The following is a 16,310-nucleotide window of genomic DNA, read 5'->3' as shown; positions in this document are numbered from 1 at the left end:
TGGCAAGCATGTTTGTAGCAGGCCCTAAATTGCGGTTTTCTGTGCCAACAGAAAGCAACATATAAAAAGACAGATTTTTTTCCCATGACACTTTTCTCCAAAGTCCTGAATGGTCTGCAGATAAACTGCAATTCAAAAATCTTTCTTTTCAGCTAATACAAGGCTTTGAAATTCAGTGAAGCAATGACCTGCATATGACACATTCTGCCCACAGGAAGTCATGATCGATTTAAGACACTGTGGGAATGAGTCAGGACTTTAGCACCTATCAGTGAAAAACCGTTTAAACACCTTTTTTTTTTAAGATTTACTCTCCTTTCTAAGCACAGATTGTGGAAGTCTCCCTTTTGTATGGTGCACCACTTCCCATTGCTGTTTTAACATGACCAGTGGCTGTCCCTTCAGCAGTCAGTGCTTTCGGTTGAATCTGAAGCAGGCCAGGTAAAATCTTTGTGAGATCCTAATGTTGTAGGCCAATCGTGAGAGTAGACCAAGGGCTCTATCCTGCATTGAAACCAGAAAAACTGTACTAAAGGTGGCTGTATTTTGCTCATCACTGGCAAATCATGGCTGGCATAACAAAGTATGCTCCAGCAGCTGCAGCTCCAGCATGGTACAGATGAGGGAGATAGCAGATGTGTGAGAGGAGGTCCACCAGCTCTCCTGATTAGTGCTGAGAGCCACTTTAGTCTCTGTGTGGCTCTGTGCCAGAGAGAAAAAAGTGTCACAGCACTATTTTCCACCACCTCTGAATAATTCTGTCCTTTTCAGCACTCACCTTAAGCCTAGCCTGATAAGGGTTGAGCCTTGAGTATTTCTAACAAGGAAAGCTAGTTTGCTTTAATTTAGGTATTGAACAGCAGTTCTTGCTTGTAGAATCATAGAACAGTTAGGGTTGGAAAGGACCTTAAGATCATCAAGTTCCAAGCCCCCTGCCATAGGCAGGGACACCTCACACTAAACCATCCCACACAAGGCTCTGTCTAACCTGGCCTTAAACACTGCCAGGGATGGAGCATTCACAACTTCTCTGGGCAACCGATTCCAGTGCCTCACCACCCTCACAGTAAAAAACTTCTGCCTTATATCCAATCTAAACTTCCCCTGTTTAAGTTTTAACCCATTACCCCTTGTCCTGTCACTACAGTCCCTGACGAAGAGTCCCTTCCCAGCATCCCTATGGGCCCCCTTCCAGATACCGGAAGGCTGCTATGAGGTCCCCACGCAGCCTTCTCTTCTCCAGGCTGAACAGCCCCAACTTCCTCAGCCTGTCTTCATACGGGGGGTGCTCCAGTCCCCTGATCATCCTCGTGGCCCTCCTCTGGACTTGTTCCAGCAGTTCCATGTCCTTTTTATGTTGAGGACACCAGAACTGCACACAATACTCTAGGTGAGGTCTCACAAGAGCAGAGTAGAGGGGCAGGATCACCTCCTTTGACCTGCTGGTCACGCTCATTCTAATGCAGCCCAGGATACGGTTGGCTTTCTGGGCTGCGAGCGCACACTGCAGCCGGCTCATGTTCATTTTCTCATCTACCAACACCTCCAGGTCCTTCTCCACAGGGCTGCTCTGAATCTCTTCTCTGCCCAACCTGTAGCTGTGCCTGGGATTGCTCCGACCTAGGTGTAGGACCCTGTACTTGTCATAGTTAAACTTCATGAGGCTGGCATCAGCCCACCTCACAAGTGTGTTGAGGTCCCTCTGGATGGCATCCCTTCCCTCCAGCGTATCAACCAAACCACACAGCTTGGTGTCATCGGCAAACTTGCTGAGGGCGCATTCAATACCACAGTCTGTGTCACTGACAAAGATGTTGAACAAGATCGGTCCCAACACCGATCCCTGAGGGACACCACTCATTACTGGTCTCCAACCGGACATTGAGCCATTGACCACAACTCTTTGCGTGTGGCCGTCCAGCCAGTTCTTTATCCACTGAGTGGTCCATCCATCAAATTGTTATCTCTCCAATCTAGAGAGAAGGATGTCATGTGGGACAGTGTCAAACGCTTTGCACAAGTCCAGGTAGATGACATCAACTGTTCTTCCATCAGTTCCATAGCCCCATCATAGAAGGCCACCAAATTGGTCAGGCAGGATTTCCCCTTAGTGAAGCCATGCTGGCTGTCACCAAGCACCTTGTTGTTTTTCATGTGCCTTAGCATGCCTTCCAGGAGAATGTGCTCCAAGATTTTGCCAGGCACAGAGGTGAGACTGACTGGCCTGTAATTCCCTGGGTCTTCCATTTTCCCCTTCTTGAAAATGGGGGTTATATTTCCCTTTTTCCAGTCATCGGGAACTTCACCTGACTGCCATGATTTTTCAAATACGATGGCCAGTGGCTTAGCAACTTCATTCACCAGCTCCTTCAGGACCCGCGGATGGATTTCATCAGGTCCCATGGACTTGTGCTCATTCAGGTTATTAAGATGGTCTCGAACCAGATCCTCTCCTACAGTGGGCCCAAGGTCTTCATTCTCACAGTCCCTGTGTCTGCCTTCCAAGACTTAGGTGGTGTGGTCAGAGCCTTTGCCAGTGAAAACCGAGGCAAAGAAGTAATTCAGAACCTCAGCCTTCTCCAAACCCAGGGTAGCCAGTTCTCCCAAGAGCTTCTGGAGAGAGCCCACATTGTCCCTAGTGTGTCTTTTATTTGCAATGTACCTAAAGAATCCCTTGCTGTTATCTTTCACGTCCCTAGCCAAGTTTAATTCTAACTGGGCCTTAGCTTTCCTAACCTGGTCCCTAGCTAGTAGTAGTAGATGATTATTTCCACATGGCTAGCTATCAGCCAGAGCAGTCTGGGGTACAGCTAGCTTCACACCAGGAAGATAAGGTGCTGGAAGTCCCAGCAGGATCAGACCTGGCCTGCACAGGGAAGGTGACCAGGTTCAGGAGGGTGTGACAGGATCACGGTACCCAAGCAAAGCAAGGAGTCCACAAAGCTACTCATGTCAATTCTCTGCCTGCTGAGGCTGAACCCTTTTCTGCAGGCAAGACCAGCATATTTTGAAGTATAATAGTGCACTTAAAGCAGTACAGCCTTCCACAGGGATGCATTTACTGCCGTGTAATTTATTTACAGAAAGCAAGAGGTGTAATTTATACTGATACAGATACTCTTAGCCCCACCATTGTCTTTACCCCTTCTGCCACACCGACTGTACAAGCTCAAGTCTCACATTGCAGCTGTTCTTTCTTGTTTTACAAATGCCAGCCAGTTGTGAACCACTTGGAGATTTCCTAAGCCTGTCTTGGACCTAACGTCTATTTTTGCTCCCCAAGGCTGTCATCACATAGAACCTTTCTTTACTGCTACACAGGCAAAGTATTCCACTTACAGACACCTTCTTTTGGGGAGCAGGGACACCAAGTCACCCGCCAGCACTAAAAGGTGGAGCCAGGCAAGCCCTAAAGCTCTGCCTTAAGCTACCTCTTGAGAGGACATATTCTAGCCCTGGTTCTTTGCTAGTCCACAGAAAACTTTTGCCAGTACTGATGTGGAAACTTTTCTGCTTCTCTCCTCTCCATGAACATGCTACAGTGCCAAAACCCAAGTTAAGAGCATGCTTCTGTCAATGTGCTCTGTAAATCTATCTCAAAATAGTCATCTTGGTCAAAAGACATTTCAGTACTTTGGTTCAAATGTAGATGATCTCATAGGGAGAACTGCAACAAAATGAAGCCATTTATTAAAGACAGAAGACCTGGAAAACAGTTAAAAACCTAAACCTCAGGAAAACATATTTATATACATCCATTCAACATGAATTTTCTTTTAATTGCTCCCAAATCCCTGGTCCCTTGCTAAAACACCACCAAAACACTGATGCTATCCCATATCTACTTAACATAACAGAGGTCAAATAATAGAAAACTGTATGTTTCCAGATACTACATTGAAACTCAACCAGATAAGGAAAAGATGGTCATAAGTATAACTTAGTCTCTGATGCTTCGTATTCATCTTGGCAAGTGTTATAGGATAAATGTTGCTGTCAGTAATACTAACAGATTTATAAACTGTGACTTGCTGCACTGGCACTTCTTGGAACATGGGCTGCCCAGGTTTCAACCAGGACTGCTCAGTATTTATTTTAAAGGATGACTACAACCAGTTGTGTAGAAAACTTTGGTTTTAAAGCAGTTGGTTATCCTACTTCTATGAAAGAATTATAAAAGCTACAAGAGTAAAACCAATGCAATTTTAAAGGCTCGGGGCGGGGGGGGGGGTTATCAAATCTTACTCACATGGGTGGGTTGAAACGGGAGATTAAAGTAGCCTAGAAATTTTTCAAAGTCAAATACAGGTGCAATATTCACTCTCAAGTATTAAAATCATCCTTTATCACTTCACGTTTACTATGGACTAAACAAAAGACTGAAAAATATGCCAGTGGATGTGAAGTTGGCAAACAAGTAAAAACTCATGTCACAACCTCTGTATGTAGGCAGGCAACCTTGTGAGAGGTGTGTGCAGTAAGAGTAGCCATGCTTGCTTTGCATTGACAGCACTCATACTTCCTAGGAAGTCTCCTATGGCTGCTGTTTATTTCTGTTCCCGGCTAAGTTCAGGCTCTCTCTGTGAACAGGCAGTGCCCCTTTGTGAGAAGTGGGCCTCATGGCAATTTTGGAAGAAGTCTGGTCAGGATTGTCAGTTTGAGCATCCACACACCCAGAACTCAGATGTATGCCCAGCTGCACAAATGTAAAACACCATAGCTCAGAATCAAGGAAAACCTAATCACAGGCTGAGGAAATGAATTCCTGGGAATCATTTTGAAGAGAATTTTCTCTCCCCGAGGGCCTGGGAGTGCTGCTTGCTGAGGAGGAAGGGTTTCTACCCCAGAACACCTGGGTTCCACTCGGTAATAAATATCATGAAAAGCGATAAATTATGCCTATTTGAGCTGTGTGCCTTAAGCAATTGACATTTGCAAGGCACAATGAAATCCTTGAAGTGAGAGACAGCACACGTGGTGTATGAAAAGAATTACACCGTTGCATTTCATTCCAGAGGAAAGCTCCTGCTACCTGGAATAACAGTGTCTGTGCAAAGCACAGATAACGTGTGGGACCTTTCCTTTCATGGTGAGCAGACTTTTACCACAATAAAGTTCATAGAAAGAGTGTTCTGGATCTTGGAATTAGGACTAGGGACACATCTTCCTCTCTGACAGAGAGAGAAGTCCCTCTTCCAGTACAAATCCCAAAAGTCATGTCTGCCTACAGATCATATGATGGTTAATGTAAGGTAACTGCTGTGATTTTTCTGAAATACACCAATCCTCAAGCAGAATGAAAAAATGATCTTACCAATAGGCAACAGAGCTAAGAAATGCTCATGTTTACTTCTATGGCAGAGGTTTGAGATGCCCCAAATTGTTCAAGTCTTGAAGCTAGAGCTCCATCCCACACATCTATATAGACACCTCAGTTAGATGTGGATGTCCCCATTCCTGTGACCTCAAGGGAGGGAGCAGTCTTCTTCTTGACCAAAGACTGTCTCCTGCCCTTCATATGAGAACTCTGCAGTGGCATAGGAGCATGCTGGGGACTGATTCACAGCTCCTTTGCCTTGCTTTTGTCCTTGGGTGGATGGAAAGTGCTCATGAGAACTTATTCCTTTACCACTTGTTTTCCTGGTTTTCAAAATGGTTTTCAGGATGGGCTGATAAGAGAAACTCTGCCAGAGCAGTTACCTGTAACTGTACCTGTGTGCAGTAATGATTATGTCAAGCATCTTCTGCTGGTGCTGAAAGCAATGCCTGATGAGCTCTTACAATGGGATCAACTTGCCAGGCAATCACCACACTTCACTGTTGTAAACCAGTTCCTAGCAAAGAGAGGAGAAAAGCTTCTCTGTATATGCACCATTCCAAGCCTGGGGCCAGCGCCACATTTCCGTTCGATCCAGCTGAAGACTATTTCACATGCATTTAGCGGAGGCTCCAGATCCCCAGTGGCTGGACTCTTGGCTTTGCAGGCAGGGAGAGGAAAGGGCAGGCTGAGGATGTGGGACAGAGGCATGGAGGAGCTATGTCTCAGTTCGCAGCTGCTTTACATTGCTATTGTTCTGCAGAGCTGCTGTGGGTTGGCACCCCCAGCAGTGAGAGTAGGGGGAAGCATGGGGTCTCACAGGAGCAGCCTTGGGGGGGGGGGGGTGAGCAGTGATGGCCTCACCCTGCTTTAGTGCCCAGGCTGCATGCAGTAGGCAGGCAGCTTTTCTGTCTTTCTATATTAGTTCAAGTCTCAGTACTGAACCTTCCTAGTCTATTAGTATATGTGATAGGGTCAAGCTCCTTCAACATTAAAAATGGTAAGCTGAAAACTATGTCTGAATTGTTTCTTATTTTTCAGTAGGTGCCCCTCATCCTGTATATTTGGGAAGAACAAGTTGTGATCCTCACTTGAAGGTAGCTGTTGTTTTCCTGAGTCTGAAAACAGCTTTTAACTTAGCCTGGAAGAATTGCAAGACCCTTGTTCCAGTCTATGCGGAGTCCTTCCAATAGCTACAAGAAGCTCTAAAGAGACATTGCTGACATAGTCTCTGCATCCCACTGACCACATAATATTTTTCAGGAAGATGAAGAATTCCTCTGCCTATGCACCCTTGACACAGGCTTCCAGGGCTGAAAGCAGCAGGAAAACTCTGGGGCACTTGTATATCATCAGTGAAAATACCTATGGCACACTGTAAACAGAACTGTCACAGCTGGATAAAATTAATTGAACATGACATGAAAGAGGAGGGCTTTTAGGGGATTTGCATGGGCTGCGCTATTCCTTTTCATAGTCCGTTCCACAGTTTTCTCAAGGATCCACCAAAGTGCTGAAGAAACAAGGGCAGCTGGTCAGCACTGTTATCAGACTTGGCAGGAAATTATACTGTTACGGGGCAGACTCAGGAGGGAGCCTAAAGCTGGTTTTTTTTCAGACTTGGAAAAAGCCAAAACACTTTCACAAAGCAGAAAAAAGTCATAGCTCCTGTCCCCGTGTTATTTACCTTTCTCTCAATGCTTCATGAGCCACTGCCGCAAGAATACTTTTGCAAACACTATGTCCTTGCAAAACATTTTCACCATCGAAACAGTATCTGGATGCGAAGTAAAGACTGCCACTAAAACGTTCAAACCAGCTCTCCACTGTAGGCTTACCTGGCTGCAGGAGCAGGATCTCCTTTGTATTTTGTAAGTTTAAAACACTGTTTTCAGATCTTGAACTGAAAAACACAGAATATTTGAGTACTACAAATGCACTTGGTACCATGGACATTTGGACACAGTGCAAAAGCACCTGACCCAAGAAAATGCTTTCAAAAAGAACCTTTTTTGGTCAAAGATGCTCTTTTGTTGAAAATCAGATGTCTTTGCAGAAGCCCATTGGTGTTGGCCAACCTTGTCTTCAGTCCAGGATGGAATTTTTGCTGGAGAAAAGCTGTAACCCCAGAATAGCCTCATAATTATCACTTATTCTCCTGCCTGAGCCAGAGGAGACAGGAACCTGGAGTAGACAGGATCCCACTTTGTGGGCTCCTGGTAAGGACAGCAATCACTTGGGAAAACACCTTTGGCTCTCTTGTGGTTCCTTATTAGAAGTTTCAAACAGAATTGTGTTTTCAGCTTTATTACTACAAAAAGTAATTTAAACCCATTAGATTTCCCTAAAACAGAACTATTTTCACTGCCTTACATGAGCCACTGTCCTGGTTTCCCACCACAGTCATTGGCTGAGACAGAAAAGACACAGCATGTTCACGCTTGCTCACAACAGCCTTTGAAGCAGAAAGCTGCATTTTGAGACAACAAGACCCTTGCGATTTCCTTAGGAAACATATACACACTCTGTTGCCACTGCTGGAGGCGTGTTTCCTGTCCCAGCATGACTGTGTCGTCTCCATTTATCTCATATGCCTTGATCAAGTTACTCTCCAATAGCCTGTAGGGAAAATGGGGCCTCACCTGTTATCTGTCAGGCTGTTGACAGCAAAACAAGATGTTTCCTTTGGGTTTGTGGTGTTTTGGTTGGGTTCTTCTCAACTTTCACATATTAGTCCAAGAGCCAGCCTCAAACGTGACATTCCAGCATTTTAGTGCAATAAATTAAACATCTGCTTGTGGAGATGGCCTCACACTGAGATTGAAATTGGCCCTATAGGTCTGTGAAGGATCCTGTAGCTTGTTTCTCTCCTGTCAAAACAACAAAAAAAGAACCTTTGGGGGCATTTATGGTGAAACTTTGGAAAACTTTTCTGCCATTTGTCTTTAGATTGGATAAAATATTTGGGAAAAACCCCACAGGCTCACCTGTAAGTTCAAAATGCCACACAGAGAACTTCTGAGGGGATTCTGTCATTGTGGTGCACAGAGCCATCCCAGGTAGATAATGACACCTTGTTCTGGTCCGAGTCTGTGACCAGCTGCAATGAAAGGTGGGTAAATTTGAGCCTCATGCACATCGTGACAGATCCACAGGACTCCCTGAGTGGGCTGAGCAGTGGCACGTGCCCAATGCAAACCTGCAGGAATTGCAAGGTGGTGACATTTATCCTAGACATTTTCCTCCTGGAACTGTATAAAGACGATTTATTTTGCCTGTCATGTTATGACGACAGTTACCACGACACAGCTGATAGGCAAGTACCTTAGACCTCTGCATGTATTTTCTTAAGTGGATTGACTGTAAGAGATTCAACTCCAAACAGCTGTATTCATGAAAGAGTGAAATCAATAACCTGGCTTATCTGTTGCTGCTGCCATAGTTATTGCCATTACTTCCATTTGTTTGTTTATTTGTTTATTTACCAAAGTTCTGCCAAGCAAGGTTTCCTTGTTCCAGGCATTGATCCCAGAGAGGATACTTTCTAAACAGCGCAGAAGAGAAGACCTGAGTCAGATGCACAGGCAGATTCAATGGTGTGGTGGCAACCAGCATCACATCAACTGCAAAGTGTGATGGCTGTCAGGTTTCTGGAGGGAAAGCAGGGAGCTACCTGCAAGGGGCTGAGCTGAAGGAGAGAAGAGGTGGTGGAAGAGGGAAGTCACTGAGATTTTCATTGGCAGACTTTTACTCATACAGTTTCTTTTTTTTCAAAGTGATGAATGCCAATTTTAACACGAGAAAGTGCAGAAGTCCTTCTCCCAATCCAAACAAAATTCATGAACTGAAATTTGTCAAATGGTAGTGTCAGAGCAGATAAACCTAAACTCCTTGTATGAAAAATAGCATCACTAAAAATAAAACCAGAACATTTCTTATCCTTGCATGCCACCCATTCCTCAGGTATCAGGCACTGCATTAGAGAAATTACTGTGAGCACGTGGAAACACCATTTGTTTGCATTTAGTAGCTGGTTCTTTCATCTGGGTTCATTATCACTGATCCTTTATGAAGAAGTGGTGTTCCAAAAATACCTTTATGCAGCAAACTTCAGCATTTCCTCACAGCATGGTTTCGCAGCACTCAGCTGTGCACACTCCCTCCCTGTCCCTGCTGGGACAAGCAGGATGACAGTCGCTTGAGGGCTGAGCCCTTGCTTAGCAGACAGATTAGAGACAGGAATGTGATGCTTCATCAGGGGGCTCTTCAGTACCAAAAGAGGGCAATCCAATCTTATATGTCAAAATCCAGTGGATCAGATAAAACCCTAGCCAAATGCATGTCAGCACCAGCTCAAGACATTTTAAAAAGCCCTTACACTCAGTGGGCTGTGACTTCAATTAGGGCTGTCCAACAGCAATCACAGCTACAGCTTTGTGGTGGGTCACAATGGTGTTATGCAGATCTACACCCTCCAGTAACTGGAAATTAGCTCAGTTTTGCTAGCAGAGTAGCTGTCTGCAAAACCCACCTGGAAAGAAGCCAGTTTTATCTCTGCTCTGCTCTGCCTTCCACTACTCTGTGCTTGACTGCTGTAAACCCAAATATAAGCATAGGCTATCATTAGCTCAGAAGTTTGCCTATTGACAAGCAGAGCAATCACCCAGCATCAGTAACAGAACACGGACCAGATCTCACCACAGGCTTCAAGAGATTTCCAGGTGTTTCAGTTGGTCCATTAGAAAATTCCCTGCAGGTCATGGGATTATTTCCATAGAAGTTTCTTGCTGTTTGATGGACCCCAAGTGGAGACAGGATGGTTGTATAGATAATTAACTTTTCCTGCACCTGACAAGGTTCTGTCAAGGTTCCTCTGACTAAGGACAGAGAACATAAGTTGCAGTGCACTTTAGTCTTTGTACTTACCAGGCCTTGAGCTCAAGCCTAGGTTTTTTTTCCCAGCACTTCAAGTGCATAAAGCAATGCCCAGAAACACAAAGCTAAACGATATGAAGGAAAAAGAGATCAACTTTACATTTCTGTAATTCCCCTGGGGTAAAGTGCTTATTTATTTAGGAGAAGACCTCCTTTGCTTAGTTTTCCATATGACAGTGTTCTGCTCAGTCTTATCTTGGAGTGACTCATAGGATGGGTCAAAAGGTGAAGAGAAACTTTATGGTAACCTCTTCATAACTCTCTTGTAAAGTCTGTTTTTTTTGGATTCTCCATTTGCATTTGTAATCAGCAGGCAATTTCCCCTCATGTCTCCATTTTCCACCCTTCTTGTTTTTAATTGAAAACGTGGTAAAGTTAAGGTTCCTTTTGTACCAAAAGCCCTCCTCCTTCCTGCCTTGCATGTTGTGTACATTCATCACATTTCCCTCAGGGCATATCTTCAGCTACTGAAAAATGACAAAGCTCCATTGCCTCCACAGGGATGTACAACGGTGCTCCAGGAGGGATTCTGCCCTGCTGCAGAGAAGAGTAAAGCACCTGGAGTGACTGGTGATGGGCTGGATGGAGTCCTCAAGGGCTCCTACCCTGCCTGTGGGAGGGGTGTTTCCTAAGTGCCTCCAAATACAGTCGCCCCTGCTTGAGATAAATAATGATACTCTTTCAGCCTGGCTTTGGGCTGGAGAGTTTTGCAGTTAACAGCAGAGCCTCTCAAGTAATGTTGTTGGGAAAGCTGCCAAGAGCTTCCTAGCAATGCCTTTGACTCAATTTCCTCTTCAATCGCAAGTAAGATCTCCCCCCAGCCATCCAGTCACCAGATCCTGGTCTCAGAAGCCACGTGCTCACCTACCTCACTCTGCACAGCCTTTTGCTACATGGGGTTGACCACCCAGCCTTTCCATGTTAACAGTCGTGACTCTGAATCACTGCTACTGACAGAAGATGACTACCTGGCAAGTGGGTCTCCCCCAGCTCCCAGGCTCCTGAGTCCGTATGCAAGCCAGTGATCTTCAGGACATCCTTCGGTGTGCATCTGATTCTCAATGGGGGTTTAAAGACCATTAAGCTAATGGAATGTGGATACCATTAAACTTACGCTTCAGTGCTTCACTGACGAGTTTAAACGGGCGTATAGGCGTTTTGTTGAACAGAGACTTGTGAATGCCAACGTAGCAGGACAATTTTAATTATTGTTCAAATATTAAGACCTGATTTTAGTCATACAGAATTGCACATACCTGCTGCAACGGACACATACCAGAGAGACAGAAGAGCAGATAAAGTTTATTTCCTACTCTTTTTCATTTCTCAGTGACCAAGCACGTGCAGATGCCTGAGCGATGAGTCTGGAAAGTGCAGGCAAAACAAACACATGGAACAAAATGGAAACGGTCCTTACTTTTGTAGTTACATAGAGCAGTATCACCTCAGTGTTAGCAGCAGCAAACTTTTCCATTCCCCATCTAGCATTCATTTTAATTCCTGCAGTAGTGCACTATGGAAAATACGAGGTTAGGGAGTCCTTGCTTTTCTCTGAACTCATTTGTTCCTCTTTTCACCCATAAAGGAAATGTTTCTGACTCTATAGCATGTCCATATTCTCACTTTTTTTATCACCAAAGGAAACAAGGAAAAGGAAAAAAAGCAGTAGATTTTTTCTACAGACCTAATGTCCAAGTCCTAGTGGGGATAACGGTAATATACCTTGTTCCCAATGCCATCAGTGTTGTGTCTTTCCAGACAGGCTTTTCCTGCAGCCACATATAGGAAAAGCAGGATGTCAGTTAAAAATAAATAATTCGTATGCTTTCTATACATAATTGCTCATTTCAAGCTCAAGATAAACCTCCTATCAAGCTGCTCCTCTCTGAAAACCACTATAACATTTTAAAGTAATTCATGTCAGCCAAGCCATTTCTTGTAAATTGGTCAAGCTTTGATCACTTCAGACCTTGACTCAAGAAATGGGGCTAATCAGGACTGCAAAACCTTTATATCAAGCGCACGCTTTGAGAGTTTTCACTAGTGAAACCTAAGTTGATTTCTAGTTAGGAAATATTTATAAACAGAAACTGATTTGGATTACTCTTTCCTAAGTGCTGAGGTCTTAAGACCTTCATTTTGTAATACCTTTCCAGGGAGGCCATCAACTACTGCAGCTTTCTCAGGTACCGGATGCCATCAGAGCAACTGTTTTTCTCTGAAGGATAAAGAAGTGCAGTGTCTGATCAAAGTCTGACAGACAAATAAAGATCATGAGGGGTCACCAAATGGAACAACAGTTTCTTCCCTGTGATCATTAACTTTGCCTTCATTGCGGTTACTTTTTCCATCAGGAGTCACATGAGATGACCACCTAATCTGTTACAAGGTCTGGTATCTGAGTGGCCAACCCTTTGCTGCTGCTCTGAAAGATGATCTGAATAAATGGTTAGAGAGGTCTTGTAAAAAACAGTTATCAAAAAGATTCAAGCAGCTAAATTAGGGAAGCTCTTGGCATCAACAAATTGAATTAACAAATCCTGGTAGTTTGGGCCATATCATCTAAAGGGGGTGGCTTGGCTATGCAGTGCACTGTTGCAAAAGGCTAATAGCAAAAATAATGCTATAGATTGGTAATCTCCACTATGTCTCCTGGCTTTCTGAGGGGTAGCAGTCCCATAGAAGTCATTTTCTTCTGGTTTTACAATGAACTGTTTTCTCTTGGATAAAAGCAGAGAGGCAGGCTAAAAACTAGGTAAGATACATGTGGAGCTGTTTCCAGTCAAGTGCTTTTTCCAGTCAAGAAGCATTCATTCAGGAGCAGTGTACATTGTAAAAAAACTAAAGAAAGCAGATCAAATTAAAGTAGCTAGTGCCTTTATTCCTAGCTGGTTATTTTGAGCTGCATATGCCTACACTGCAGTCTGCAAGGAAAAAGCTAGGTGTAAGTGACCAGCAGGTACAAAACAAACACCTACCTGTGAACATCTTTTCTGAGACTTGCCCCTCCTGACACGCCAAGTTACCATGGTGTGCTGCATGTTAGAAGGAAAACAGAGGCAGAAATAAGCATCAATAAAACATTTCTCAATTAGCAAGTGATTACATCTCTGGCAGCACACAGCGAAAACACAGTATATTTGAACAAGCTGGCTAGTATGCTGGAGGGATAATACTGCTTGATGAGATGGGATGCAGAGCCATGCTCCCATCCTGCATGTCAGCAGATGCAGGAGTTCAGTCCTGCTCTTTCCACCCCCGCAACAGCCCTCATGAGACTGATACTCCTGAAATAACAAGCATCTACTGTTTGGTTTACAGGGCAGCCATGGGGAACAGTGCCGTGCCAGTGAATGCAAGGTTTGACCCACCAACCTTTCCCAGGTGACCAATGCCACTGGCTACATCATGCAGGAGCTGCAAAGAGCATCCTGCATTTATGTGCTTGCTGGTGCAGGTGTCTCTTGGAGAGAGACAGAAACAGAGAGGAAACAAGCTGAGGTGTCTGTGTAACATGGAGGAATAATGCATGTGTCCAGGCTTACATGGGATTCAACTCAGCAGATGGCAGGGAAATGGTCACTGGAAGGGAAAGCTTGGGGCTGAGGGCTAGATGCCATTTTTAACACCACTGCTGTCCTAGGCAGTACAAAATCCCTTTTAACCATACAATACCTCTGTTCCTCACCTGCGACTCTGGGTGCTTGCATTCTCACCATGCTGTCCTTCTTGCTGGCTACTGAAAGGACAAGTGCTGATGGTGGCCTGCCTGCTCTTCAGCCCCATCACTACCATGTCCTTGTCTGCTGCACACCACGACCACACTCTGTATGGGGCTGGACTGCAGCCCTATGTTGGAAACAGGCTTTGGGGACAGTCAGCTGAAGCCTGTGTGCCGCTGTCACCCTCCTAGCGAGACTTGAAACTTCTGTTGTGCAAACAGTTACTTCTCGCAGCACCAGCAGAGCCGGAGTGGGGTGCCAGCATCTATCACCAGCTGAGACTCCAGCTAATGGCATTTACAGTTAAGAATAACAGAAAATAAACTTTGTCTGTTGCACATGTTTAGCACCTAAAATACTTACACGGCATCATATGTGTGGTCATAAGAACAATCATCTGAATGCCTACACATTTCCCAAACCACTGTGTAAATTCCAAAATGCTGTATAAACATACTTTGTACAGCAGTTGTGGGTGACAGGCAAATTCCTCTCATAACAACGGGCCTGTTGTTTCCCAAGTAACAAATGTATGCCAGAGGGAAGCAGCAAATAAGGAGATGTTAGAAGAACCTAACTGAAAGAAGACAAATTAACAGCTTCAGTCACTCCACTGACAGGACTATAACTGCAACAGAAGTGAAATTTAACCCAACAAATAGCACTGACAGCGTTTAGCTACTGTGGGGATTTATCTGACAGCTGCAGAACAATAATCCTTGTGCAGTTAATCATGGCCGTACATTTCCATCAGACAGGTTTTGGTCTCCCAGAATTATTCCTGCTAGCACAGATCCCAGTGCTGAGCTTTCACTTTGAACTGTAGTTTGGGATGAAACCCCTGACTGATGCTGGATTTAATCCAAGAGCTCCAAGAACACCAGTGCTGAAAGGGCTGTAACCTCAGCAAGCTGCTGAACAAGGGCTCTTCCTGTCTTTCTGAAGCAAAAGGGTGTTTTGTGATTTTGATAATGGCTTCAGTAAGGATAACAGAGCAGTGTTTCTTGTAAAACTTGCCCAAAACAACCTAAAATATCTTTGCTTTGGCTGCCTTAAGCAAAACTGCTTTCAGCTCCTTTAAATGACTTTTTTTTTCCGTATTTTTTACAAAAATAGGTGGGGGTTTTGATCCTGTCTAGAAATGTGGTTTTCTGTAGAGTGGGGAGGACACTCCCAGCTCTGCAAGAACTCATTACCTGGTGTGCTCTACTACCAAATCCAGTCCCATAAAAGTCCACAAAACTGCTCATAATCATAAATACAGCACCAAATTCACAGCTTTTGTGTATGGTTCCTAATATATTCCTAATCCCGCATATATGTGGATTACAGTTGATCTAAGGTACCGTGGTCCCTCTAGACACATAGGTGTGATTGGTTTGCATGTCTGCCATAGCTGTTCAACGAACAACAAAAACATCCGGTGTCAGAAGTGCTCCGAAGTGAACAGAAGAATTGAAAAGCTGGGTATCTCTTTTTCCTTTTGCTCAGTCAGCAAAACAGAGCATGCAGCACTACCTGACATTCATGAAGCTTCTCCTGCACATGGGCACGCTTTCCTGAAACTCCATATTCTGCTCAGTCCATCTTTTTGTAGTTGTTCACCCTGCAGTTTGTGCACACATAGGAAAAAAAGTGGGAAAACCACAGTGCTATGTTCCCAAGAATCCCAAGAAACTGCTCTGGACTGCAGGGCGAATACCCACACCCTCTTCCAAAGGCCTCCTGAGGCTGTGTTTTTTTGCTTACTGTTCTTGTTCTTGCCTTCCCCACTGCCTCTGGGACCACTTGACATGTGTGTGTGAACAAGAAGCAGAAGAGCACCCTTGACTCAAATAAAAGACACAGCTGTGAGGAGCTGCTTGGTCTGCAGGTTTAGCCCTTCCCTTCTTCATGGTGCCCAGCTCCATGGGCCTCATCCCCAGGGCACTGTGGCACTGGGGCAGCCCTGCTTCCCAAGAAGGACCGGACAAAGCTTCAGCCTGCCTTGGACCATGAGCTGGAGCTCTGCCAGCCCTGCGCAGACCTCCCTCCTTCGCAGGGAGATGCGTGCTTGGTGTGGCACCACAGTGTGCGCAGGATGCTGCCACCTGCCCCTGGGCTCCCCTGGGTCTGGTACCATGACACCCCTGCTGCTGCGCTGCCAGAGGTGCCCAGTGTCAGCTCCGAGAGGATGGGGACAGAGAACATCAGTCACAGTGCACTTTCCATGTGTTACGCTGCACTTTCCTGTCCAGCAGTTTACACAACAGGCAGTGTATGGAATACAAAGGACTGACAGACCTAACAGTTTTCAGTGTTCATTTGGCTGCAGTCTCTTCCTCCAAGTTGCAGGT

General features: G+C 44.9%; 1 long non-coding RNA gene across 2 annotated transcripts in view; it reads right to left on the bottom strand.

Annotated features, from left to right (window-relative positions):
- Positions 1–11,613, bottom strand: part of LOC136014296 (uncharacterized) — a 33,213-nt gene extending 21,600 nt beyond the window's left edge. The window contains exons 1-5 of one of the 2 annotated variants that reach the window (XR_010612615.1): positions 11,529–11,613; positions 8,305–8,417; positions 7,960–8,187; positions 7,156–7,220; positions 5,701–5,834 (exon numbers count right to left, since the gene is read on the bottom strand). This is a non-coding gene — a long non-coding RNA (uncharacterized LOC136014296). The remainder of the gene's footprint in view (positions 1–5,700; positions 5,835–7,155; positions 7,221–7,959; positions 8,188–8,304; positions 8,418–11,528) is intronic. The other variant, XR_010612616.1, reaches the window with a different exon arrangement.
- Positions 11,614–16,310: the final 4,697 nt, after the last annotated feature.

This window comes from Lathamus discolor, chromosome 5 (genome assembly GCF_037157495.1).
Source record: "Lathamus discolor isolate bLatDis1 chromosome 5, bLatDis1.hap1, whole genome shotgun sequence".
NCBI classification, from domain to species: domain Eukaryota; kingdom Metazoa; phylum Chordata; class Aves; order Psittaciformes; family Psittacidae; genus Lathamus; species Lathamus discolor.
This window is presented reverse-complemented; position numbering and strand designations above follow the sequence as displayed.